Source organism: Sphaeramia orbicularis, chromosome 11 (genome assembly GCF_902148855.1).
Source record: "Sphaeramia orbicularis chromosome 11, fSphaOr1.1, whole genome shotgun sequence".
NCBI classification, from domain to species: domain Eukaryota; kingdom Metazoa; phylum Chordata; class Actinopteri; order Kurtiformes; family Apogonidae; genus Sphaeramia; species Sphaeramia orbicularis.
The window spans coordinates 42227585-42253817 of NC_043967.1; the positions used below are offsets into that span (position 1 = coordinate 42227585).

At 33.4% G+C, this 26233-nt stretch overlaps 1 long non-coding RNA gene across 1 annotated transcript in view; it reads left to right on the plus strand.

The window, feature by feature from the left end:
- The window catches only part of LOC115428831 (uncharacterized), a 124812-nt gene that overhangs the window by 61468 nt on the left and 37111 nt on the right, over positions 1 to 26233 (plus strand). The gene's annotated exons all lie outside the window — the stretch shown is intronic.

Genomic DNA, 26233 nt, shown 5'->3' on the forward strand with positions numbered 1-26233 from the left:
TAATAGTATATAAATAATGCAACTCCGAAATTTTCTCTATGTTTTATTGTGGAAAAAAGTAAATTAAACTATGAAATGTTTGCATCTACAAAACTATCTTTTCAACAATGTGAATAACATGAAGAAACTAAAAAAATAAGTGTAATTTTAACAATATTATGCCTCAGTTTATCATTTCCACATGTACATTATAACTCACAGATCACAGTGGATCTACAACACACAAAACAGTTAATAACAGACAGAATATTGTTACAATTGTACTTACTTCTCTTAAATATTTCAGGTTATTCACTTTTTTTGTAAAATTATACTTTGTTTAGTGTAAATACACGAAAATATTTACATTTACATCGAGATAAATTTGGAGTTCTGAGTATTTATCGATCACAGGTGTGAAACATGTGGCCCGGGGACCAAAACTGGCCCGCCAAAGGTCCAATCTGGCCCACGGGATGAATTTGCAATGTGCAAGTTAGGGTATCAAACTCAAAAATAATATCATATAACCTATAAATAATGACATCACCAGTTTTTAGTGTAAAAAACATTAAATTATGAAGATGTTTACATTAACAAACTATCCTTTAACAATAAATGTGAATAACCTAAAATGTCTGAAGTAAATTAAGTGCAATTTTAACAATATTCTGCCTGTTACTGAAGTTTTGTGCCTTTGTAAAGTCTGATCTGTAATGCATATGTAGAAATGATAAGTCGAGGCAGAATATTGATAAAATTGTAATCACATTTCTTAACAAATTCATTTTTTCAGGTTATTCACACCCTTTTTTGTTTGGATAGTTTGTAAATGTAAATATGGCATAATTGAATGGGTTTTTTTGTACTAAAATAATTTGGAGTTCTCATTATTTATTGGCTATCATGCTACCATTATACTGGTCCAGCCCACTTCAGATTAACCCTTTCATGCATAGTGGTCACTCCAGTGGACCATTATTCTCCAGCTGTTCTCTTGTATATTCATGGGTTTTTGTTGTTTTAGTTCCATATCAGCCAACACAGTGGACACTTCTGCATCATCTCATAAATCGCAATTCATACCATTACTGTAACTTTGCTGTTCTGGTTGGTTCTTGAGTGGAAATCAATTGTTAATTGTTATTTTTTTTTGCATATTATCTCCATGAAGTGAGGTAATTAACTAGTATTAGAATATGTTAAAATGTGAGAAAATATCAGATTAGCTGCATTAAACATGCTTTTATTTCATTGTTTTCATATCATTTTCTGATATTGGGTTTTAAATACTTGTTTATTTGCTTCAAGAATATAATGCATGGTGTAGCTGAGTGGACATTTTGTAAATCCATGAAAAAAACCAAAACAAACCATTCAATTGTATTTTTTCATGCCTAAGGAGGAATAAAAATCCAAAAAAAAAAGAAAAAAAAAAACTTGATCAAGGTTCTCATAATTCATGCATGAAAGGGTTAAATTGGGCTGAATGTGGCCCCCGGAAGAAAATGAGTTGACACCCCTGTTATAGATTACTATGATAGTATTTTACTGATCTGACCCACTTGAGATTGAATTAGTCTGAATGTCAACCTGAACTAAAATAATTGTTAATATCTTAGTAGGGCTGCTTGATTATTGACAAAAAAAAAAAAATCACGATTATTTTAGCAATAATTGAAATCATGATTATTAAAAACGATTATTTGTTAACCTTAAAGTTGTTTATTTTTTTCTTGCAAAACAATGTAAAAATATACTCTTTAAACATAAATAAAGCTTTTAACCACTAAAGCAAAGTATGTTCACTTTTGTACGAAACAAAAAAAATCTTGAATGCAAATAAGTGTACTGTAAATCAAGTCTGTTTCCTTTTGTAAATAAATAGTGCACTGGAATTAAATGCTATAGACTTGCCATAGAACTGTAGCAATAAAAAAAAAAAAAAATCATGTAAAGTGCAAATTATAAATTCAAGTATGTTTCAATGTAGTATGAAACATAGTAAATTCAGTGGCGTGCCGTGAGGTTTCAGTTCAGGCCTTCTGTATACATCAGCCATCTAGAATACGTACGTTAGGGTTATACGGGTTAGGGTTAGGTTAATACGGGAGTTGCAGCGTAAAGAGATTCAGAAACTGAAGATTGCATTGCGGACGAAGTTGTTTTTATGTGTTTTAGTTTTTCATAAGATTATGATAACGTGGCGGTGGTTAACTTTAAATGGTTAAAAAGGTTTGTTGTGTTAGCGGTCGTTGTGGACACAACTACGAAACACTTTTTGCACAGTGATGTGGTTTTTGCTCTTCGTCTTCTTCATCAAACCCAAAGTGATTCCATACAATTGAATTTGACTTGCCTTTTTTGTTTACCAAGCACTTCTGCTGTGATTCTCCTGCCATTTGTCCAGACCACTAGGTACAACTTTCCTCTTGGGGTGGACCTGCCGGCTAGCAGGCAGCAGTAGCTTAGAGGGGGGCGGGGCAGAGCAGCTCATGGTAGCTTGCGTGCGCGTGAATTAAAACAACTCAAAATTAATAATCGTTTTTTTCTCGATTACATAATTTTTGTAATCGTTGCGTATAATAATCGAAATCGTAATTGAATTTCGATTAATTGCACAGCCCTATATCTTAGTGTAATTTTGCATTTCACAACTTCATCCAAGGCCGGACTGGACCCTTTAGCGGGCCGGATTTGGCCCTCGGGGCCGCATGTTTGACACCTGTGAGTTAAATAAAGCCAACACAAATGAGGTAATTTGTCTAATAGTTGGTGAAAACAAGAAATGTAGTGGATAAAACAGCAGCAGTTTTGACTTCATTGACCTGTGATACGATCTAAGACCAGTTATGTAAAAGGCTGCAGATCAACTTTAGCTGCAGTCTGATTACATGAGTTATCAAAGTCCGATTAGTGCGACTGCTGTGGGTGTGACGGTTGGACTGGAGTGACCAAGGTGTGGCAGAACAAATGTGCTCCTTCAACCTTTGCCTACTAGGGATGAAACGATTACCGGTATAATGATAAAACCACGGTAAAATTGCAGACTGTTAGTATTACCGTTTAAATTCTAAATTATCATGATAACTGTGTTTGATTACCGCACTTTTAGTGGAGAAAACTCCTATGTAAAGATCTGCTTTTATGTCAAATATTTGAGTATAGTTTTTAATTTATCACAATTTTAATTTTCTATACCTAATACTTGGAACCAATATTCACTTTTAAGTCTTTGAAAAGGTTCGTTAAGCATCTGTGTGTTATTTATGCAATAAATTATATAAATTTTTCAAATTGTATTTTATATTTTTTTGTGTTTTTTGTCCTTTATGTTTTTATAGTAGGTTAAAGTGAAAAAAATAGAGACAGATGATATAGATGAAGTTGTGCTGAAAACAAAGATCTCAAACATGAGTATAATAAACATTTGTTTATATAGTATATAAAGAGGCAAAATCAAAAGGACTAAAAAATGGACAAAATAGGCTCAGAAAACTAAGAGTTAATGCTTGAATGTTTCTGCCAAGAGAAAGTACATTGTGCCAATTATTTTATTTATTTATTAATTTATTTTTAAATACAACTTGGTTAAATTATTTCAGTGTGTGTAACAGTACTTTTTGAACATTTTGAGCACAATTTCAACACCACAATAATAATGATAACCATGATAATTTTGGTCACCAACCGTGATAGGAAATATTCATATCGTTACATCCCTATTGCCTACACTAATTAAAAAAAAAAAAACACACCTTAAAGATAAAACTTTCAATGGTTACACTGACCTCAACCCTGCTTTTTTCAATCCTACAATTTGCAAACAAAAACAGCCATGTTTCGATTATGATCACTTTATTTTATTTCGTTGGAACTATGCATTAATATGTAATATAATATGAAACATAATACATTTTAAACATTGTTTTTAGTCAATATTTTATCAGAAGATGATTAAATACAATGTTTATAAAATCCTAAATTGCATGTATTTGTATTTTTTTTTAATGTAAGTGACTACAAAATGGATTTTTAACATGGTAGGTGGTAAAATAATAATTATGTTAAAGAAAGATGGAAGAAGGTTTCTTCATTTTCCAGGAATCTTCCTTAGATCCGAGTCACTGCTGCAGGAGCTGCTAGAGGACTGGAGGGAACGAGTCAGAACAATTAGATATGATAAAACAACTAATAGAACTACAGCAATACCAACAAAATAAAATAAATAAATAAATAATGGAGTTAGCCAAAACAGTCATTTAGCTACAGTATGATAATCTATTTTTCCCTAAAAAAAAAAAAGAAAAAGAAAAAAAAACTAGACATAGTAGACAGTAGATTTTCATACTTTTATTGATATATTTTCTTGTAACTACGAGGGGGGGGGGGCTGAAAAGTTCATAGCCTGACTAAGAAGGAGTATTCACAGCAACGGAACTTGGCATACATTAAATTTAACTTTTCCTGATACTAACTGCATAGTTTCCTTCCAGATAACCCCATTGGATAACTAATTTAGGACTTTGAAAAGTAGTACTACAGACATTTCATGAAAATGCTTACTTTTCACCCCTCCCTCATTCTCCTACCCCTCTTGAATTCAGCTCCCCAGTTTTGCACAGTTGATAAAGATGGAGCATCATCCCCTATAACAACCATGTCAGCATGAATATCCTTGGGGGCTAACCCCTTTTTCTGCTGACATTCAATAAAACCACAGTGCCACGGATGGTTCACCAAATGTCTCTGGTACTACTTTTCAAAGTCCTAAATTATTTATCATTGTGGGTTATCTGGAAGGAAACATACAACATGCAATTAGTATCAGGAGAGGTTGAATTTAACCTTCCTCTTGTGTTAGGGTCTGCACTGACCCATTTTAGGTTTTAAATGCATAAATGAACCACATAAAATTTGTTTATTGCATCAAGGCTTTTTTGACTTTGTCAGGAACCTCTATTTTAACAAAATAACACAAACTTTTTTTTTCCACCAAATTATGAAATGCTCCGGTTGAAATTATGACCTTTGTGCTGTTCAGGGTCGGTTTGACCCAGTTATAAAAATAAGATTATAAAGCAATAATTAGAGCCAAAACTGAAATCATAAGTGCACTGTCAGCCAACACACTAACAGCCAGCTCCTCTTCCAATCATGTGAATTTTTGGGGATTCTCATTTTGCCTTGTTATCCAGTTTACCTGCACAAAAACAAAACAAGCTACAGCAGGCCTGTCCAGACATGTGAGGTCAATTCAGTTAGAGTTGGTGACTTGCAGACAGCACATGGAGGGGTATACTGACAAAAAAAAGGCCCAGAGGCCCATACCAAAACTATTAAAACTACATTTTCATGGATAAGGAAGCCTAACAAGATAACCAAGAGATGAGAAACAAACTGGATGATAGATAATAGTTTTTAGTGTATTTTGCAGCTGATTTAAGACATGGGTCAAAACTGACCTGTTAACATAAGAGATTGTACAGAAAGCTAACACAAGGCAAAGGTTAATGTATGCCAACTTTCATTGCTGTGGAATAACTCCTTCTTAGTCAGGCTATGAACTTTTCAGCCCCCCCTCATATTCCTGATGTATCACTGTAAAATGTTTAATGGGTGAAAAAGAAAGAAAAAACAATAAAAAGTGAATCACAAAAAAAACAAAAAAAAAAAACAAACGTAGACATCATCTAACTGAGTATTTAGTATGATTAGTTCTAAACTGGCTTTTCTCACTGTAGTTTCCTCCACACTAACAGACTCATGGACAGATTAATGACCTTACCCCATGACAGTTCTTTCCTTTATTGTGAACTTGGCATGTTTGTGACCATGCTTATGCTGTGTGTCCATGACCCATGACCATGACCATGTCCCGTGCCCGTGTCCATTCCCATGTTCATGTCCGTGTCCATGTCCGTGACCCTGACCGTGGCATGATCCAGGTCCATGGTCCTGGGCCGGGGCCGTAACCAGGTCCAGGTCCGTATCCATGAGAGCCTCCATGGGGCTGGGGAGGGCAGTTTGGTGGGTATCCCCCTGGCATCTGCTGAGGATATCCCCCTGGCATCTGCTGAGGGTGTCCCCCCTGGTGGAGGATGCCCTCCTGGATAGCCAGAGGGGTACTGGTTACCTGAATGGAAAACAGATAAGAATCATCCACATCTGATCATTTCGTCATACACTGATGTTTCTGTTCCTACAGTTTACATGATCCTTTCAGGTCGTTTTTATCTCTTACACAGACAAAAATAACCTTTTCCATTTGCAACTTTAGCTTATCTGTAACAGGTTCATTTGCTAAATTTTGATCATTCAAAGGTCAACAGCGTACTTAACAAAAATTTGCATTCTGTTAACCCTATAACGCCGAATGTATCATATTTGATACATGAGTTTCCAAGCCCTCTACATAATCCGTGTGATATTTTTTTCTTGAAAACATGATGTATACAATTAGATACATGCAATACACAGATAATCCACCAGGGGGGAGGAATTTGTTCACCAGAGGCCTTTCCAGTAACGCTACAAGACTGTCATTAATGAAGAAGGAGGCAGAACTTTGCCAACTTTGAAAAGGAATTACCAATTTGTTCGACATGTCTGTGTTATATTATGTTTTTGTTTGTTCAAAAATCATAATATTTGAGCATTGAGACCTGATGTATCAAATATGATACAAAATTCAAACGCATACGTGGAAATTGATATCTGAAAAACATTTTTTTGGTTGTCAGAAGAACCAATAAAGGCTCCAGTTTCCAAGAACTGGAATTTTCTGTCAGTGATTTAATGGTTCAGGCTTTACAGGGTTAAGGACTAAGACCTAAAGCTGCATTCAGACAGCAGGTCTTAATGCATAATTTGGATTTTTTGGTGAAATCCGATTTTTCTGTGTGCTCGTACATATTCCACATTAAATGCGACTTCTATCAGTTTTGAGTATGAACTGAATGTGACCCTGAAGTGACCCACATGCACAAAAAGAGGTTCCTGATGTAATGCGGGACCATGCAGGCATGCACTGTGTTTATGAAAGGAAATATGTTTGTCCCAACACTTCTCCTCCTGGGACGGAGAATTGTGGCGTTTGTCACATTTCAATGACGTAAAGTTTGGATTAAAGCGACCTGGCTGTTCAGACTGAAGTCGCATTGTAAAATATCAGATACATATCGGATTTAGGACCACATAAGAAAGTGACCTGGGTTAGATTTGAAACAAATATGACTTGTGCTGTCCAAACTGTTTTTAAACAGATCAGATACAGGTCACATATGAACAAAAACATGACAGATTTGGACACATTTGCCTAATACTGGTACTTACAACAATGAAACTGATTTTTTTTCCTCTTTGTCAGTGTGCTTTTTTTAAGTTTCTTCATTCAGCAAACGGGCAGGTATCATCGCTGCAGACCCCTCACACCCCGGTCACAACCTGTTTGAACTTCTTCCCTATACAGAACACTGTACGCCAAAACAGCCAGACACAAGAACAGTTTTTTCCCCCAGGCCGTCACTCTAATGAGCACTTCACACCTTCATGACCCATCCAGTGTCAACACCCCCCTGACTCCAATTCACCAACTCACAAACTTAGATTTTGCACTCTTTATAAAACTGTCTAATTTGCACTATGTAAAAAACTGTATTTGCACTACAATAATATATATTTTTACAGACTGTATTCCTGTACATATCCACTCAATGTATAAATACTTCAATTTGCACTTTCTGTACATATTACAATGTAAAACCCACTGTAAATAATATAAACATAAACATATATTTTTAAATAGACTGGATCCACACATCCACTCACTTTATAAAAACTCCAATTTACACTTTACATATTCCATTGTAAATCCACTGTAAATCTGAACCCACTGTTGTCTCTGTCTCTAGTGGACTGTTTGTCTGTATTGTATCCAGGTCACATGTTGTCTGGTTCATGTCAGAACTGTATGTCATGAGCGATGTAAAAAACCGAAGCCCAAATTCCTTGTATGTGTTCACATACTTAGCCAATAAGCTGATCCTGATTCATAATCATGAACTCAACCAAAGTGAATTTTTCAACAATTACGAAGCTAAATAATTACCACAATTTTAAAAAACAAACAAATTAAAAAAAGAACTTTTAATTTGTTTTATCCAGACGATAGAAAACACCGTGGCTTTATTTACCTTGGTTGTGTCCCGTACATTTGAAATCCTCAGATCCTGAACAACACCATGAATAAATCATTATTTTTTGTCTTTCAACCTACAAATGTGGAATAATGTGTGTGTAAAGTGAGCTGAGGAGAACTTACTGAGCGCTGGAGGGCAGATCCACTGACCCAGGAGCCACTGGCTGCTCCTTTTATTAGAACCACACCTCAAGCCGAGCCAATCCATCATCACCATCATCATCGTCGTCATCGTCGGGGGCAGAGCTTCCCCTCCCACTCTGACATTTTTCACTCAGTTGCCTAAATGGGTGTGTGTGTGTCACAGTAGAGATTGAAATCCAGTAGGATTCCTAATCTAGGACTAGGACAGATAGTAATTGTAGTTTGTCCTAGGACAAACTAAAATTCCTATCTGTCCTTGGTAGGATTACAAATCCTACTATAACAGATTGAAATTTTAGCTTGTCCTAGGACAAACTGAAATCCTACAAGAAATTAGGATCTAAAGATTGGAATTCCTATCTGTCCTAGGAGAATTTATAATCCTACTAGGACAGATTGTAATTCTATTTGGAAGTGGGATCTGAAGATTGGAATTTTGGAATTTCAGTCTGTCCTACAATTTCGCCATCACCATTCCAGTTGAATTATTTCATATCTTAGATACAGTATATGGCCCTTAGGTCAATACACATTGTAACCAGGATGCCAGCTGTCCTATCTGGTCCAACCTTATTCAATGGCCGTTTGTAACTGTCATTGGTATGTAAATGAGACACATTTGTATTCAGACATCGGTAGAATTTGAAAAATGTACCTGTAAACAACCCGTTGCCATGGCAACATACAATTTTATTATTATCTAATTGTTGCCAAGCCATTCAGAAAATGTACGATGTTAAAGTTGGCATTGGCATTTTGCTGCCCCCTGGTCTAGATGTAGGGTTAAAAGTAAAAGAAACAACAATATTCTTACAAACCATGATTTTATTCAGAATTTACACAGACTTTGAATCTAATATTTTATAGCTAAGCTTCAAAGACTTTTTCTAAGACTTAAATGTGCTGCATACTACTCACTAGTTAAGTGACAATAACCTTAGTCTATAGTACTAACTTCAAAATTTCAAACAAGTAATACTACAGAGGTTTGTCAGTTATTTTTCTAATACTTAAATGTGCTACATACTACTCAATAGTGACACTAACGTTAGTCTACAGCTAACTTCAAAATTGATTGGAATTCCAATCTTCAGATCCTAATTTCTTGTAGGATTTCAGTTTGTCCTAGGACAAACTAAAATTCCTATCTGTCCTAGTAGGATTCCTAATCCTACTAGGACAGATAGGAATTTTAGTTGTCCTAGGACAAACTACAATTACTATCTGTCCTAGTAGGATTGGGAATCCTACTGGATTTCAATCTCTACTGTGACATGTGCATAATATTCAACACAAAGTAATACTGGGCTGTACTCTTAGATGTGGATTCCAACCCATGGTACAACATACCCTGTAACATCCTACTATTTACAACTGTATAGCATTATTTACGTTATTTAGGTTTTTGCTAGTTATTTAATTATACTGAGACCAAATTTTGATGTTCAAGCAGTCAGTATTCATTCTTTTTATTTTCTCAGAATTTGTATGCTTCTACTGTGTATTTTTTTTTTAATCCTTTCAGAACACCATATGAATTTCACATGGGGTCACAGGTGAGGTCATGTGAAATTATGAATATGTAATATAACTGTGCAGCTCATGTAAATTCTCCTGTGAAACCTAAGGGATTAAATATGAAACTCTAACATGTAATATCCAGGGCTGAAAAATAAAGCTAACACAAAACTGTGAAATCCTGCTGCTCTTTGAATGTCTTGAATGAGTCTGTGGCAGGGGTGTCCAACTCATTTTAGTTCAGTGGGCCACATTAACCCTTTCATGCATTAATTATGAGAACCTTAATCAAGATATTTTTCCTGAGTGATTTTATTCCTCTTTAGGCATGAAAAAAAAAGGAAAATTTGTATGAGCCTATTTTTCATGGAGTTGCAAAAAATGTCCACTCAGCTGAAGAAGCAAAGAAACATGTATTTACTGATATACTGCATGAAAACTATGAAATAAAAACATTTTTAATGCTGCTAATCTGATGTTTTTTTCACATTTTAACATACCTGCATGGAGATAATTTACAAAAAAAAAAAACTTTTTGTTTAAAAAACAAAATAGTTAATCACAGTCTAATAACATTAGGTTTTTTTTTTTTTTTTTTTTTTTTTTTTTTTTTACACTCAAATATGTGTCTGCAGGTCAGGTTATCCAGATCAGCAAATTTACAGTAATGGTGTGAATTACAGTGTATGGGATGATGCATAGGCGTATCCACTGTGTTGGCTGATATGGAAACTAAAACAACAAAATCCATAAATATATAAGAGAACAGCTTTGACAGCTGTCCATTGTAGTGACCACTAGCATGAAAGGGTTAAGACAAATTTGATCTGAAGTGGGCCAGACCAGTGAAATATAACAGAATAATAAATAAATAATGTCAACTCCAAATTTTTGTCTATGTTTTACAGTGACAAAATTAAATATGTGATGAAAATGTTTACATCTACCAACTATCCTTTAAAACAATGTGAATAACATGAACAAACTGAAATTTCTTAAGAAAACTAAGTGCAATTATAACAATATTATGTCTCAGTTCATCATTTACACATGTAAGTTTACAGATCACAGTGGATCTACAAATACACAAAACATTTAATTAGGTTTCGGTTAAGGTTATTATCGTTAACGAAAACTAACGAAATGACGAAAACTAAAACTGAAAAAACATTTTCGTTAACTGAAATAAATAAAACTATAATTAAAAGAAAAAAACAATAACTGTATTGTGTGCTTACAAAACTAACTAAAACAGATAAAAATTCTGGCTAAAATTCCCTTAGTTTTTGTCTTTGTCAACGTGGATTGATATGAAAGCGATTTATTTCGCTCTAGCAATTTTAGCTAGCAGCACCATATGACACTTCACGGTCCATCACGTCTTGTCCATTTGTCATTTAAAGTCGTCTTCTGGTTTCCACTCTACCTGGAAACATAGAGACTAAAGTTGGGAGAAAGCAGCAGAGTCCTGTCTGGGATTTATTTGTATACGACGGAGAAGAGAAAAGATACGACAAAACTACAATTAATACTAAAACTAAACTAAAACTAAGCATTTAGAAAAAAATGAAAACTAATAAAAACTAGCAAACCTGCTCTAAAAACTAATTAAAACTAACTGAATTAGAGAATCAAAAAGTCAAAACTAAATAAAACCTAAACTATAATGAAAAATCCAAAACTATTAGAACCTTGGTTTCAGTTAGGGTTTGGTTTAGGGTTAGGTTTAGGTTTAGGGTTAGGGTTAGGGTTAGGGTTAGGGTTAAGGTTAGGGGTTATGGATATGTAAACCGGAGTTCTTGGTGTAAATTGACACATAATCAAATGACGTTGAATAACACTCAAAAGGATGAAATGCGTACGTATAACTCACCAAATTCATAAGAACTGGTGTGACATACAACGCAATTTCATGAATCAGTCTGTGTATTTTATGTTTAATTTTTAAATGTGTGTGGACATGACACATACTAGAAAATGAGTGACTAAATCTTAAAGCAAATCCTATTTTTGGGCAATTGCTTTTGTGTTTTTGTGCAATGTATGCAATATAGCCCGTTTCCTCTTTTTATTTCATAATAGGCCATTTGGCCAAAGGTCTCTTGTTTTGGGAATTCCTACAGTGACCACAACTGCTGAACTACCCCAGTTAGAATGTGTTCACCCACAGTAAAGGTCAGTGCAACCACACAAAACACAGTTTTGGCTTTGACTTCTGGAAATGAAAAGAAACCTGCAAGAGATTATGATGAACAGAGAGTTAATGCATCTGGAACTTCTGATTCTTGTTTTCTGTCCAGACCAGGGCTGTCAAACTTATTCTAGTTCAGGGGCCACATTAAGCCAAATATGATCTTAAGTAGGCCGGACCAGTGAAATAATAATAAAATAATATATAAATAATGTTAACTCCAACTTTCGTCTTTGTTTTATAGTGAAAAAAGTTAAATTATGTGATGAAAATGTTTACATCTACCAACTATCCTTTAAAACAATGTGAATAACATGAACCAACTGAAATTTCTTATGAAAACTAAGAGCAATTTTAATATTATGTCTCAGTTTCTCATTTACATATGCAACTTACAGATCACAGTGGATCTACAAATACACAAAACATTTAATAACTGGCAGAATATTGGTAAACTTGCACTTCAGACATTTAAAATGTTCATATTTGTTCAGGTTATTTGCTTTTTTTGTGAAACGATAGTTTGTTTTAGTTTACATACAGTAAAATGACAAGAAAATGTTCACATTTACAAAGAGAAACATTTGGAGTTGTTGAGTATTTATGGGTTATTATGATTGTATTTTACTGATCTGACCCACTGGAGATTAAATTGCTCTAAATGTGGAACCTGAACTAAATGTTTGATATCTTCAGTGTAATTTTTGCATTTCACAAATTCATCCCACTGGCCGGACTAGACCCTTTGGTGGGCCAGATTTGGCCCCGAGCTGCATGTTTAAGACCTCAGCTCTATGTGGACTGACTCACTTTTGTTTTCAGGTCCTGTTTTTTTGCCCACTTGGTTACGATGTCCAAATATGGTTCCTATGTAATAGGTGGTGTCGGACTCTGCGTTGTGTTCTTTTTTTTTTTTTTTTTTTTTTTTTAAATGACGAGACCCGCACGGTGTGTCCTTGGAGGCAGTCTCCGTTTATTGTTCAGACAAAAGTGACAGAAAACATAAAAACCTCCGGTCAGTATCCCCCGTTAAACAACCTCCTCTCCCACAGAAATCTGGAACAAAAGGGAAGAGGCGAAGGCGCGAAAACTCAGGTTATACATGCAGTGTCACACTGTAAATTGCTCGCTAGGGAACTGACCAAAACCAACAGTTCCACACACTGACCCACAGGCCCACAATGTCACGTACCAACCAAAAGAAATGAAAATAAAATGAACAGATTTTGTGTAATTATAACAAGACACAATACAATACACACACCCACATTGCTGCTAAATAATTGACCCTGTTACACCTACAAGGGTTGGACAAAATAATGGAAACACCTTCACCTCAAGATGATAATGCCCCAATCCATACAGCTAGAATTGTTAAAGAATGGCATGAGGAACATTCGAATGAAGTTGAGCATCTCGTATGGCCGGCACAGTCCCCAGACCTCAACATTATTGAGCATTTATGGTCAGTTTTAGAGATTCAAGTAAGACGTCGATTTCCACCGCCATCATCTCTAAAAGAGTTGGAGGGTATTCTAACTGAAGAATGGCTTAAATTCCTTTGGAAACAATTCACAAGTTGTATGAATCAATACCTCGGAGAATTGAGGCTGTAATTGCCGCAAAAGGCGGACCTACACCATATTAAATTATATTTTGTTGATTTTTTTAAGGTGTTTCCATTATTTTGTCCAACCCCTGTATATACAGATGTGATCATATGTCCACATGTTAAAATGTTTTACTCATTTGTAAACCTGGAAAACAAGGAAATGTGGTGTCTTTAAATGTCTCAATATGACTTGAGTTTCACACACAAAACAAGGTCAGATTGTGTTGAAATTTGGAAAAAAAAAACAAAAAAAAAAAACACTTCAATCAAGCTTTAACTGACTATCAGAAATTCTTAATCTAAATAATGACAGCCAAACATTTGGATATTTTAAAAGTTTATTTGGTAAAGTAAAAGGTCATCTCCTGTAGCTAAAGCCACCTTATAGCCCATGTCCTAGGCTGCACTTATAATCATTCCATTTACCTAGTGACACTTTAGGTGTTGTTCTCCACCTGTCATACATACAAATACAACACACCAGTACGATAATCACAATTATCACAATTCACTGCTAATATGGCAAAGATTAATGGTGCAATGGAAAGCCCACAGCAGTATAAATGAAAGAGTCATGCAAACACTGCATGTTTGAACAGAACAGTGTTCATGTGATGTAGGAGCTGCAGGGTGTGGGACTATTAGGAGGAAAATGTAGCTGAACAAAGGTCCTTCTTCAACCTTCCCTGAGTAAATACAGATAATATAAATACACACTGATTAGATAACATATATTGCATTAAAAAACAGTGGCATCAATAGCAAATGAGACCATACAAAGTGGAATTCAGTGGATTTTGTTTACCGATAGGAACTTTAAATAAGAATATTCCTGCCAAACAAGAACTGTGTAGCTGATATATGCATTCACTTATTTTACCTTTATAAACGGAATTATATTTGATACTATACTATTTTACAATGTGACAAAATTATGTGCACCTGACAGTCATTCAATTCAACAACCCCCCCACCCCCCCACCACCACCACCACCTCTAAAATGAAAAATAAATGAATGAATGAGTCATGCAATACTTTACTCCTCTGTTAACATTTCCTTGTGTCTGGATCATTCCAGTCACTGTTCCCATTAGTGCTGGCATATCCCAGAGCAGTTTTTCCAGTGTATTGTCTCCATGACGACAAACAGTAGCCCACACAAAACCCTCATTTAAATAGGGCAGTCTCCAAGACTTTGCACCTGTTGACATTTGCACAAGTAATCTAATCACCAAAACATCATATGCAAAATTTCTAGATTGTGCGCGCAAATTAGTACACGCAAATTGGGATTTTAGTAGAGCCGGCCCAATATGTTTAAATTAACCAGGACTGAAAAAACGGCTTTTTTTTTTTTATTTAACCCTTTCATGGACAAATTATGAGACCTAACCCTCCGGTATCCCGTCCAGCAAGGCCCTTAGTACGCACCAAGTGTGCCATTTTGGCACACTTGTGGAATAATGTCCAAAAAAATTTTCATACAGTTTCTTTTTAATTCTTTTACACTTTTTTTCTATTTCATCAACTTGAGCCGTAAATAAAAATACCAAATACTCAATAATTGTCACATTTTTTTAACCCTTTAATGCCGTGTTTGTAATGTAAAGAAACCATTTTTTTTGGATGCAAAAAAACACAAAAAATTTTTTTTTCAATATAACTACATAAAAGGGGATCGTATATTATTTGATTTTTGCAGCCTGGCATATGTTAATGATTTACTCCAACATTGGTTATTTGCATTATTATTTTTGGTGCTAGGTCAAATGTTCAAGAATACTAGCATCTGTCACCAAGTGTGCGTAAAATGCACACCTATAAATCAAACTATTAATATTGTATACTGATTTATTTTTCGCTCTAATTTGATTTTATTTTTGTAAATCAAGGTCAGCCCTAATGATACGTATCAAATGGAAGAAATAGTGCGTTTTAGGCACATTTGGGAGACAGATGCTAGTCTTGTGATTTTCTTTTGTTTACAATGTGCATATTTTAGTTGGTGGCCAGAATTTTAAAGATCATGCAAAAATGAACAACTTTTGAATTCTAACCTTATTTAAATTGTGAAAAATAATCTGAAGTTTTTTAAAATGAAGTGAATAGTGTGCCTTAAAGGCGCACCCGGATACCGGAGGGTTAATCAAAATTTTTTCCTGAGTGTTTTTATTCCTCTTTAGGCATGAAAAAAACAATGCGATCGGAAATTTTCTTCTGAAACATAAATAAATTAATTAATTAATAAAGAAATATATATAAATAAATTAAAAAAAAAAAAAATGCATAAAAAAAATAATAATGAAAAACTAAAAAATTTCTTATGAACCTATTTTTCATGAAGTTGCAAAAATGTCCACTCAGCTGGACACCACACGTTTAATTTTGACACACAGAAACAGGTATTTACTGATAAACTGTGTGAAAAGTGTGGGGAGGGCTTGTGATTCTGGGTGTTTACGCTCAGGAGAGATCTACATAATGTTACCAATTCATGTAAGAAAAGATATGTAGTGTCTTAAAACTTTTGATAAAGATATGTGTAAAAAAAATAACAAAAAAAAAAACCAAAAACAACAAAACCCATGAATATACAAGAGAACAGCTGTAGAATAGCTGTCCACTGTATGACCACTATGCATGAAAGGGTTTAAAGATACTGCTGCAGAACCTGAAACCCATCTATGCCTTTAGTTTTTTGCTTTTCACTGATTCTTCTTTTCATAATTCTTGTACTTTTCTGGCTTGAGTTGATTTACTGTTATCATTTTTGTCATCCATCCATCCGTCTTCATCCATTCAATCCACTGGACCCCATGTGTTTAATTTCTGAAGCAAAGAATTCAATATCAGAACTGTGTGAAAACTATAAAATCAAAACATTTTTATTGCAGCTAATCTGATGTTTTTCTCACATTTTATCAGATTCCCAATTTTTATTAGCAATGATCTACACTCAGTCATGTCACTGCAGATCAGGTTTATCAAGAACAGCCAAAGTTACAGTGATGGTGTGAATATAAGTGTATGGGATGGTGCCTGAGCGTACACTGTGTTGGCTGATATGGAACTAAAACAACAAAACCCATGAACATACAAGAGAACAGATGTAGAATAACTGTCCACTGTAGTGACCACTGTGCATGACAGGGTTAAATCTGTATGGACCTGATACATACTGGAAAAATGACTGTGACCAGATCTTCTGAAACAAATTTTATTTTTGGGCATGAATGAATGAATGTTTTTTATTATTGTCTCTTGCATAAAAAAAAAAAAACATGCCCAGCCCTTACATGTGCTTACAAGACACCAAAAACACAAACCAAAATCAAATGCCAGACAACAGACACAATAGACATGAACAAAACAAAGCATTGACCTATTTAAACAAACAATCTGCCGCTTTTTCCAGCCTTTACAAACAAATAATTGCTAATTTTATATACATTTGAACTACACAACAATTTCATCCTGTCATCGTCAGTGCTCCAGAACAGATCAGGATTTCAGATAAACATCTCATTTAAACAAAGAGGCTCTCAGTTCATCATATAGAGGACAATACAAAGAAAATATGATTCATTTTCCACTTCCCCCAAATCACCACAGTCCACAAAGTCAAAGGGAATTGCGTTTGTGTTTTTTGTGTAATGTATGCAATATAGCCCGTTTCCTCTTTTTTATTTCATAATGTCCATTTGGCCAAATGTCTTTTGTTTTGGGAGTTCCCCCACAGTGACACAACTGCCTGAACTATCCCAGTTAGAATGTGTTCACCAACACTAAAGGTTAGTGCAAACTCACAGAACACAGTTTTGGCTTTGACTTCTGGAAATGAAAGAAACCTGCAAGAGATTATGATGAACAGAGAGTTAATGGATCTTAAACTTCTGATTCTTGTTTTCTGTTCAGACCAGCGCTGTCAAACTCATTTAGTTCAGGGGCCGCATTAAGCCAAATATGATCTAAAGTGGGCCGGACAGTGAAATAATAACAGAATACACTGTAAAAAAAAGTCTGTAATTTAACAGAATTTTCACTGTTTATTTACATATTTTTCCGGTAATTTTAAGATACAGGAAAATATCAATGAAATGACAAAAATAGACTGTGATTTTACTCGTCAAATGTAAAATCACAGGAAAAAACTGTAACTGTGAATAACCATAAAATTTGATTTTTTTTAAAAAGAATTTGTTTTCTTTTTTCACAGAAAAATACAGTTAAAATACATTTGCAAATGTATCAATTTCACAAATATTCATTTTCTATTTATGAGATTAAACTGTTAATTTAAAGTTTAATACTGTGAAAAGAATAAATAAATGAAACAAGATAAAATGACTGACAGTTAACCACAAAGAAGTATTTGTTCTGTAAGTTTAACAAGATTTGTTTTTTAATTGACAAATATCTGGTGTAATTACACGAGGTTTCACAACAAAATGTTGAATAAATGTATGTTTGTGAATGTATAACATGTATAACATGTGCACTGATAAACTGTCCAAATACAGTTTTTATCAGTGGATTGTACAACTGAGTCTCATTGAAAATTATATGTGTGTATATATATATATATATATATATATATATATATATATATATTTATATATATATATATATATATATATATATATATATATATATATATATATATATATATTTTTTTTTTTTTTTTTTTAAATTTTTTTTTTTAATTTTTTTTTAAATTATTTATATATAATATATATAGATATATATATATATATATATAGATATATATATATATATATGTATATAGGTAATTTGATTGTTGTAATACATGTGAATATTCTTTATTAAACATTAAAAAGTCAAAAAATATGCAAAATCTCATGTAAAGTTAGGGTAAAAAACTGTATTTTAATTATGGAAAATTACTGTATTTTTATGAGATGGTTATTTTCCGTTATTTTACAGTATTTTTTGGCACCCCTGCTCCCAGAAAATTACTTTTTTTTTTTTTTTTTTTGCAGTGTATATAAATAATGTCAACTCCAAACTTTCTTCTATATATTAGTGCAAAAAAAAGTTAAATTATGCAATGAAAATGTTTACATCTACGAACTATCCTTTTAAAACAATGTGAATACTATGAACAAACTGCAATTTATTAGGAAAACTAAGTGCAATTTTAATATTCTGTCTCAGTTTATCATTTACACATGTACATTACAACTTACAGATCACAGTGGATCTACAAATGCACAAAACATTTAATAACAGGCGAATATTGGTAAACCTGAACTTCAGACATTTAAAATGTTCATATTTGTTCAGGTTATTTGTGTGTTTTTGTGAAATGATAGTTTGTTTTAGTGTAAATACAGTAAAATCACATAAAGATGTTTACATGTACAAAGAGAAACATTTGGAGTTGTGTGTATTTATAGGTTATTATGATAGTATTTTACTGGATCCGACCCACTTGAGATTAAATTGGTCTGAATGTGGATCCTGAACTAAAATGATTAATATCCTCAGTGTAATTTTAGCATTTCACAAATTCATCCCAGGGGCCAGACTGGACCCTTTGGTGGGCCAGATTTGGCTTGGAGGTATTTTGCCCATTATACACAAATGGGATAATTTTTAAAAATCATAAGAAATTTGAACTTTGACCTACTTTTCTCAAAATGAAATGACATCTATTCTGAGTTACTGGTAATCTATAAACCTAATCTGGTATGAATTCAACCAATAGTTTTGCTGCCTAAAGTGTTAACAAAGAGACAAACAAACAAACCAAACTAAAAACAACACCCCTTGCCACCCCTTGGGTAAGAAATGGCAATAAATTACTTAAGAAAGGTTAAATAGAAAGAAAAATCCATTTGGGAACGAACACAAAAGTCACATTGAGTCTTTGTGGGTTAAAGTCTAAAGGCTTTTCCACAGTGGGGTGTGATGGATAAAGAGAAAGTACAATGTGATATAAACGTTAGCTTGAAAACATACAATAATGTGCAAATTAATTGCCCCCCAATCTGTGAAGACCATAATAATCATCAACACTATTTGGACCTAAATTAGAAATAATGTTGTTAACCCTTCCATGTGGTCACTCCAGTGGACAGTTATTTTCCAGCTGTTCTCTTGTATATTCATGGGTTTTGCTGTTTTAGATCCATATCAGCCAACACAGTGGACGCCTATGCATCATCCCATACACTGTAATTCATACCATCACTGTAACTTTACCATTTTTGATAAATCTGATCTGCACTAACATGTTTGAGTGTAAATCAATTTCTTGTTATTGTTAATAGACTGTAATTAACCATTTTTCTCAAACAAAATTTTTTTTGTTTTTGTTTTTGTTTTTGTTTTTTTGCATGTTATCCCCATAAAGTGAGTAATAACTAATATTAGAGTATGTTAAAATGTGACATCAGATTAGCAGCATTTAAAAAATATATTTCATAGTTTTCACACAGTATATCTGTAAATACATGTTTCTTTGCTTCAAAAAATTAAATACATGATGTCCAGCTGAGTGAATATTTTTGTAACTCCAATGAAAAATAGGTTCATAAAATTTTTTTTCGATGTATTGTTTTTTTTTTTTTCAGGCCTAAAGAGGAATAAAAACACTCAGGAAAATAACTTGATTAGGGTCAAAAACACGGTATTCAAAATCTCTCTGAAGGGACATTTTAGAGACAATTTGACCCACATTTTTATTTTTAAATTCATTTTGTTTTAGTTGGACCATAAGGGATTATCCAAAACAAGGAGCTACTTTATATTGAAATAAATGTTGGAATGGCGATCAATTAAGTTCGCTCTCTGACGGGACATTTACTGTGTTTTGACCCATTGAGGTTCTCATAATTCATGCATGAAAGGGTTTAAAATGGTGACAGTCATTTAAATTTATCCACAAAGACAAAAATGTGTTTTTTAATTTGTGGTTCAGTTGATAAAATGATTGAGAAATGAGGATACAATGCTGGAAACATGCAACAACTAGAAGCACTTGGAGAGCGCAGACTTCCGCCAAGGCTGATCAGTGGCCCCCCCCGTGGGCCCCCCCACCCCCGATCACCACCAAAATTTAATCATTTCTTCCTTATCCCATTTCCAACAAACCCTGAAAATTTCATCCAAATCTGTCCATAACTTTTTGAGTTATGTTGCACACTAACGGACAGACAGACAAACAAACAAACAAACAAACAAACAAACAAACAAACAAACCCTGGCAAAAACATAACCTCCTTGGCGGATGTAAATATGCTACCGCAACTATGCAGTATGGAATGTTTTGTTTTGTTTTTTTTTAATGAATATATGTGAATTGTCGGAGGTAAAATATGTACTAATGGTTGAAATCTTCCTGAAAGATTATTCGTGTGTTGGATTGAACAGAGCTGAGAGAATTGTAGTGGCACCATGAGCCAATTCACACACACACATTTCACACATTAGCCCTACTTCAAACCAGAACAGAACAGCTTTGTGTAACAGATAGTCACTATCTGAAGTCTATTAATTACATCCATATTACTGAAACAGGTCCCAGATTTATTCCGACTTACAACATGTTATAGTAGTGACTAATGGTATTTAAAGATGTTCCATGCTATTTTTTGCTGTTTTTTTTTTTTTTTTCCTAGTCTCGGTGTAATTTCGCATTGGCAGCGACATAAAGACGTGGTGTATGACGTACAACAAAGGTCTCAGGTCGGATCGGAATCTGGGACGTTGTGGTTCACCGCTGAGCTCCTGTAGTTTCGCACTAGATTCTTCCAGAAGGCAAATGCTTTCTGCTTGAGTGAACAAAGCTGAATGGTTTAAGGCAGTCACACTGTCATCTGTGTTTTGTAGTCGGAAAAAATGTTCATCTACCCTGAATTCATATCAAATTAGTCCTGCATAAGATGATCAAAAGCTAAAACAGAGTGTATGATAAATGCAGTCAGATAAAATAAAAAAAATCTAAATAAAGTAAGAAGAAGGTGATAATTGATATAACATACAGTACTGGAGCAGAAAACATCAAATGGCTCATTAGGACAAACTGGGGTATCTTGAAAGTGATGATGTACTGTCACATTTTCCCTGAACTACCATTAATTAGTTTCAGGAGTGTTGGGATTCTACTTCCAAATCTGACTCCCCTTATGAAACAAAAATATATGGCAATATATTGAAAAATATAATGCATTATATTAAAAAATACATTTCCATATATGGGAAAGTAGTGCATATATTTTCCAATATACTGCATTATATGCTTTAATCATATATTGACACATATAAAACATATATTGCAATGAAGACAAAAACTGCCCTATATTTTTGCATATAGTTTTATTGAAACTCAATTTCTTTCCATTGACACAAGTTTACATAAAGCAGATATTTATCAACACTTACATTACTTGGTATGCATAATAACATATTTCATGAAAATATGCATCGAGATATACATGAAAAAAGTGTTAACTGAAAAATGATGCCTTCTTAGTCATTTTGGCAACATAGGATGAAAAAGATGTACATATATATACATGCATATTTTTTGAAGTGTATTACTAAATATCTAATTACATATATTTAGTAATACACTCGACAATATAATAATAATAATAATAATAATAATAATAATAATAATAATAATAATAAAACTTTATTTGTATAGCACCTTTCATACAGAAATTGTAGCCCAAAGTGCTTCACATTGATTGAAAATATACAGTATTAAAATACATTAAGATTTGATTATACATCAAGAAATAAAATGAAATTTGAGAGAAATACAATAAATAAAAATAAAACAGCGCACATTAAAATATTTGATTATGCATAGAATTTTTGAAGTGCAAGAAATAAGATGAAATTTGAAATACAATAAAATAAAAAATAAAAACAGAAATACAATAAAATAAAATAAAAATAAAAACAGCGCACATTCCTGGTTCCTGAATTGTGACCCCATTTTTATCTCCTTTCAAAGGCTAATGAGAATAAAAATGTTTTTTAATTTGGTTTTAAATATATTCATATATATTGTATGTATATATGCATACGTACATTATGAAGTGTATTACTAAATATATGACATATATTTACATATATAAGTAAATATATTGTCATATATGTTTCAATATATGGAAAACGGCAATTCCTTATGTATTTTTCAATATATTGTAATATAATACAAAATATATTGATACAATATATTATTCTGCATATTTTAAATATAAATATATATTATACAGTAATATATTTTTCAGTCAGTAATATATTGACAGTCAATATGTAGAGAAATATATCCTGTCCTATTGTATATCCTCCACATTCATTACATTGGTTATTACCTTAACCATAAAACAAACCTGAAACAGAATTTAAGAATAACAATGAATCAATCCTTTAATGAGCATTAAAGGTGGGGTAGGAGACATTTTCCTGGAGCATTTTTTACTATATTGCTTAAAATCCCCTTCAAACCCCAATTACAACCAATTAATTAAATGCTCTAACGCAGGGTGTCAAACTCATTTTCTTTCAGGGGCCACATTCAGCCCAGTTTGATCTCCAGTGGGCCGGACCAGTAAAATAATAGCATAATAACCTATAAATAATGACAACTCCAAATATTTTAGTGCAAAAAATAACATTAGATGATGAAACTATTTCTATCCAAAACAAAAAAGATGTGAATAACTGGAAAAAACTGAAATTTCTGAAGAAAAACAAGTACACTTTTAACACTATTATGTCTCAACTTATGGTTTATACATGTGCATTACAGATCAGATCTACCAAGACATAAACCAGGCAGAATATTGTTAAAATTGCACTTATTTTTCTTTAGACATTTCAGGTTGTTCATATTTGTTCAGATTATTGACATTTTATCGTTAAAGGATATCAGAATTTAATGTTCTTTGCAATAAATAAAAGAAAACAAATGGTGTGCCATTATTCATAGGCATAATGTCATGTTATTTTTTTCACATTAAACCAAGAAGAAAATTTGGAGTCATTATTTCTAGGTTTTATATGCTATTATTTTTGAGTTTGAGGGCCCTGACGGTTAACATCTACAGCACAGGTGTCAAACATGTGGCCCCGGGGCTAAATCCGGCCCTCCAAAGGGTCCAGTCTGGCCCTTGGGATGAATTTGTAAAATGCAAAAATTACACTAAAATATTAACAATCCTTTTAGTTCAGGTTCCACATTCAGACCAATTCAATCTCCAGTGGGCAGGACTTGTAAAATACTTTCATAATAACATATAAATAATGACAAGTCCAAATTTTTTTCTTTGTAAACGTAAATATTTTCATGTATTTACACTAAAACAAAGTATAATTTCACAAAAAAAATGTGACTAACCTGAAGAAATATGAACAACCTGAAATTTTTTTAAGAGCAATAAGTGTAATTTTAACAATATTCTGACTGTTACGTAATGTTTTGTGTATTTGTAAGTTTTAATGTACATGTGTAAATGATAAACTGAGGCAGAACAGTGTTAAAATTACACGTATTTTTTTCAGTTTGTTCATGTTATTCTCATCTTTTGAAAGGATAGTTTGTAGATGTAAACCTTTTCATAATGTAAATTTACTTCTTTCGCTCTAAAACACAGAGAAAAGTTTGGAGTTGATATTATTTCTATATTATTATGTTATTATTATACCAGCTTGGCCCACTTCAGATCAAATCTAGCTGAATGTGGCCCCTGAACTAAAATGAGTTTGACACCCCTGATCTACAGGGTAATTTTTGCATTTTGTGCTGAGTAAATTCATCTCGCGGGCCAGATTGGAACCTTTGGCGGGCCGGTTTTGGCCCCCGGGCTGCATGTTTGACACCTGTGCTCTAACGCAAAAATTAAAAAAACAATTGTCACCTGTGGAACGGACAGGACTGAAAAAATCACCATCGGATCATTTTACGAGTATAACCCTGAGCCCTTTTACATCTGATAGCGGGGACTAATCGGATAATTGCAATAATGAGATAATTCATCTTCCCAAAAGCTATCACCACAATAAACAACCAAACAAAATATCATTAGAACATCCGCAAAGACACTGTTAGTCCACTGTAGTAACATTAACCTCACCATACCCTGTAACATGTGCAAGTAGGGATTGAGCCCCCCCCCCCCCCCCCCCCCCCCCAAAAAAAAAAACAAAAACCGCACCCTGGACTCAAGTTTCCTGTCATTGTATTTCGTTCATGTTTAACTCAAGTCGCTTCCATTTCTCTATGATTTATTTAACCCTTTCATGCACAGTGGTCACTCCAGTGGACAGTTCTTCTCCAGCTGTTCTCTTGTATATAAGTGGGTTTTGTTGTTTTAGTTCCATATCAGCCAACACAGTGGACACTTATGGACCATCCCATAATAACACACTGACATTCAGACCATTACTGTAACTGTACTGTTCTAGATAAACCTGATCTGCACTAACATGTTTGAGTGGAAATCTGTTATCTGTTAGAAAAAACAGCTTTTTTTTGTTTTTTTTTGCATATTATCTCCATGAAAAGAGTAATAACTAGCATTAGAATATGTTCAAATGTGAGAAAACATCAGATTTTATTTTATTTCATTGTTTTCATATCATTTTCTCATATTGGGTTTTAAACATGTTTCTTTACTTCAAAAATGAAATGCATGGATATTTTTGTAACTCCATGAAAAAAAACGAAAAAAAAAAACTTGATCACGTTGTTTTTTTCATGCCTGTGGAGGAATAAAAACACTCAAGAAAAAAATCTTTACTAAGGTTCTCATAATTAATTAATGAAAGGGTTAATATAAAAGAATGAAATAAATCAGATTAACGGGTGTATGCATGAAGACATCAGAGTATTGAGGGGGAAATCTTGGTGTGTTAATCTGATTTCTCATAATCAGATTACTGGCGTTATCTGACAAAGCCTATCAGATTATGGTGTTTACATGATCACTTAAATAATTTGACCACTCCATATAGATAGATAGAACGATAGATAGAACGATAGATAGATAGAACGATAGAACGATAGATAGATAGATAGAACGATAGAACGATAGATAGATAGATATGAACGATAGATAGATTGATAGAATGATAGAACGATAGAACGATCGATCGACAGATAGATAGATAGATAGATAGATAGATAGATAGACACATAGAACGAATGAACAAACGATAGATAGATAGATAGATAGATAGATAGATAGATAGATAGATAGACACATAGAACGAATGAACAAACGATAGATAGATAGATAGATAGATAGATAGATAGATAGATAGATAGATAGATAGATAGATAGATAGATAGATAGATAGATAGATAGATAGATAGATAGATAGATAGATAGATAGATAGATCGATCGAACGAACGAACGAACGAACGAACGATCGATCGATCGATCGATACTTCATTAACCCTGAGAGTAATTCAAGCTTTTTCCGTGGGATAAATAATAATACATAGCAAACATGTGTGGAAGAGTCAAAAAAGAACTGAAAAACAATAAAAAACACTTAAACAAACTTAAACAAATATAATATAATATAATAATGATCGGAGTTTTAGT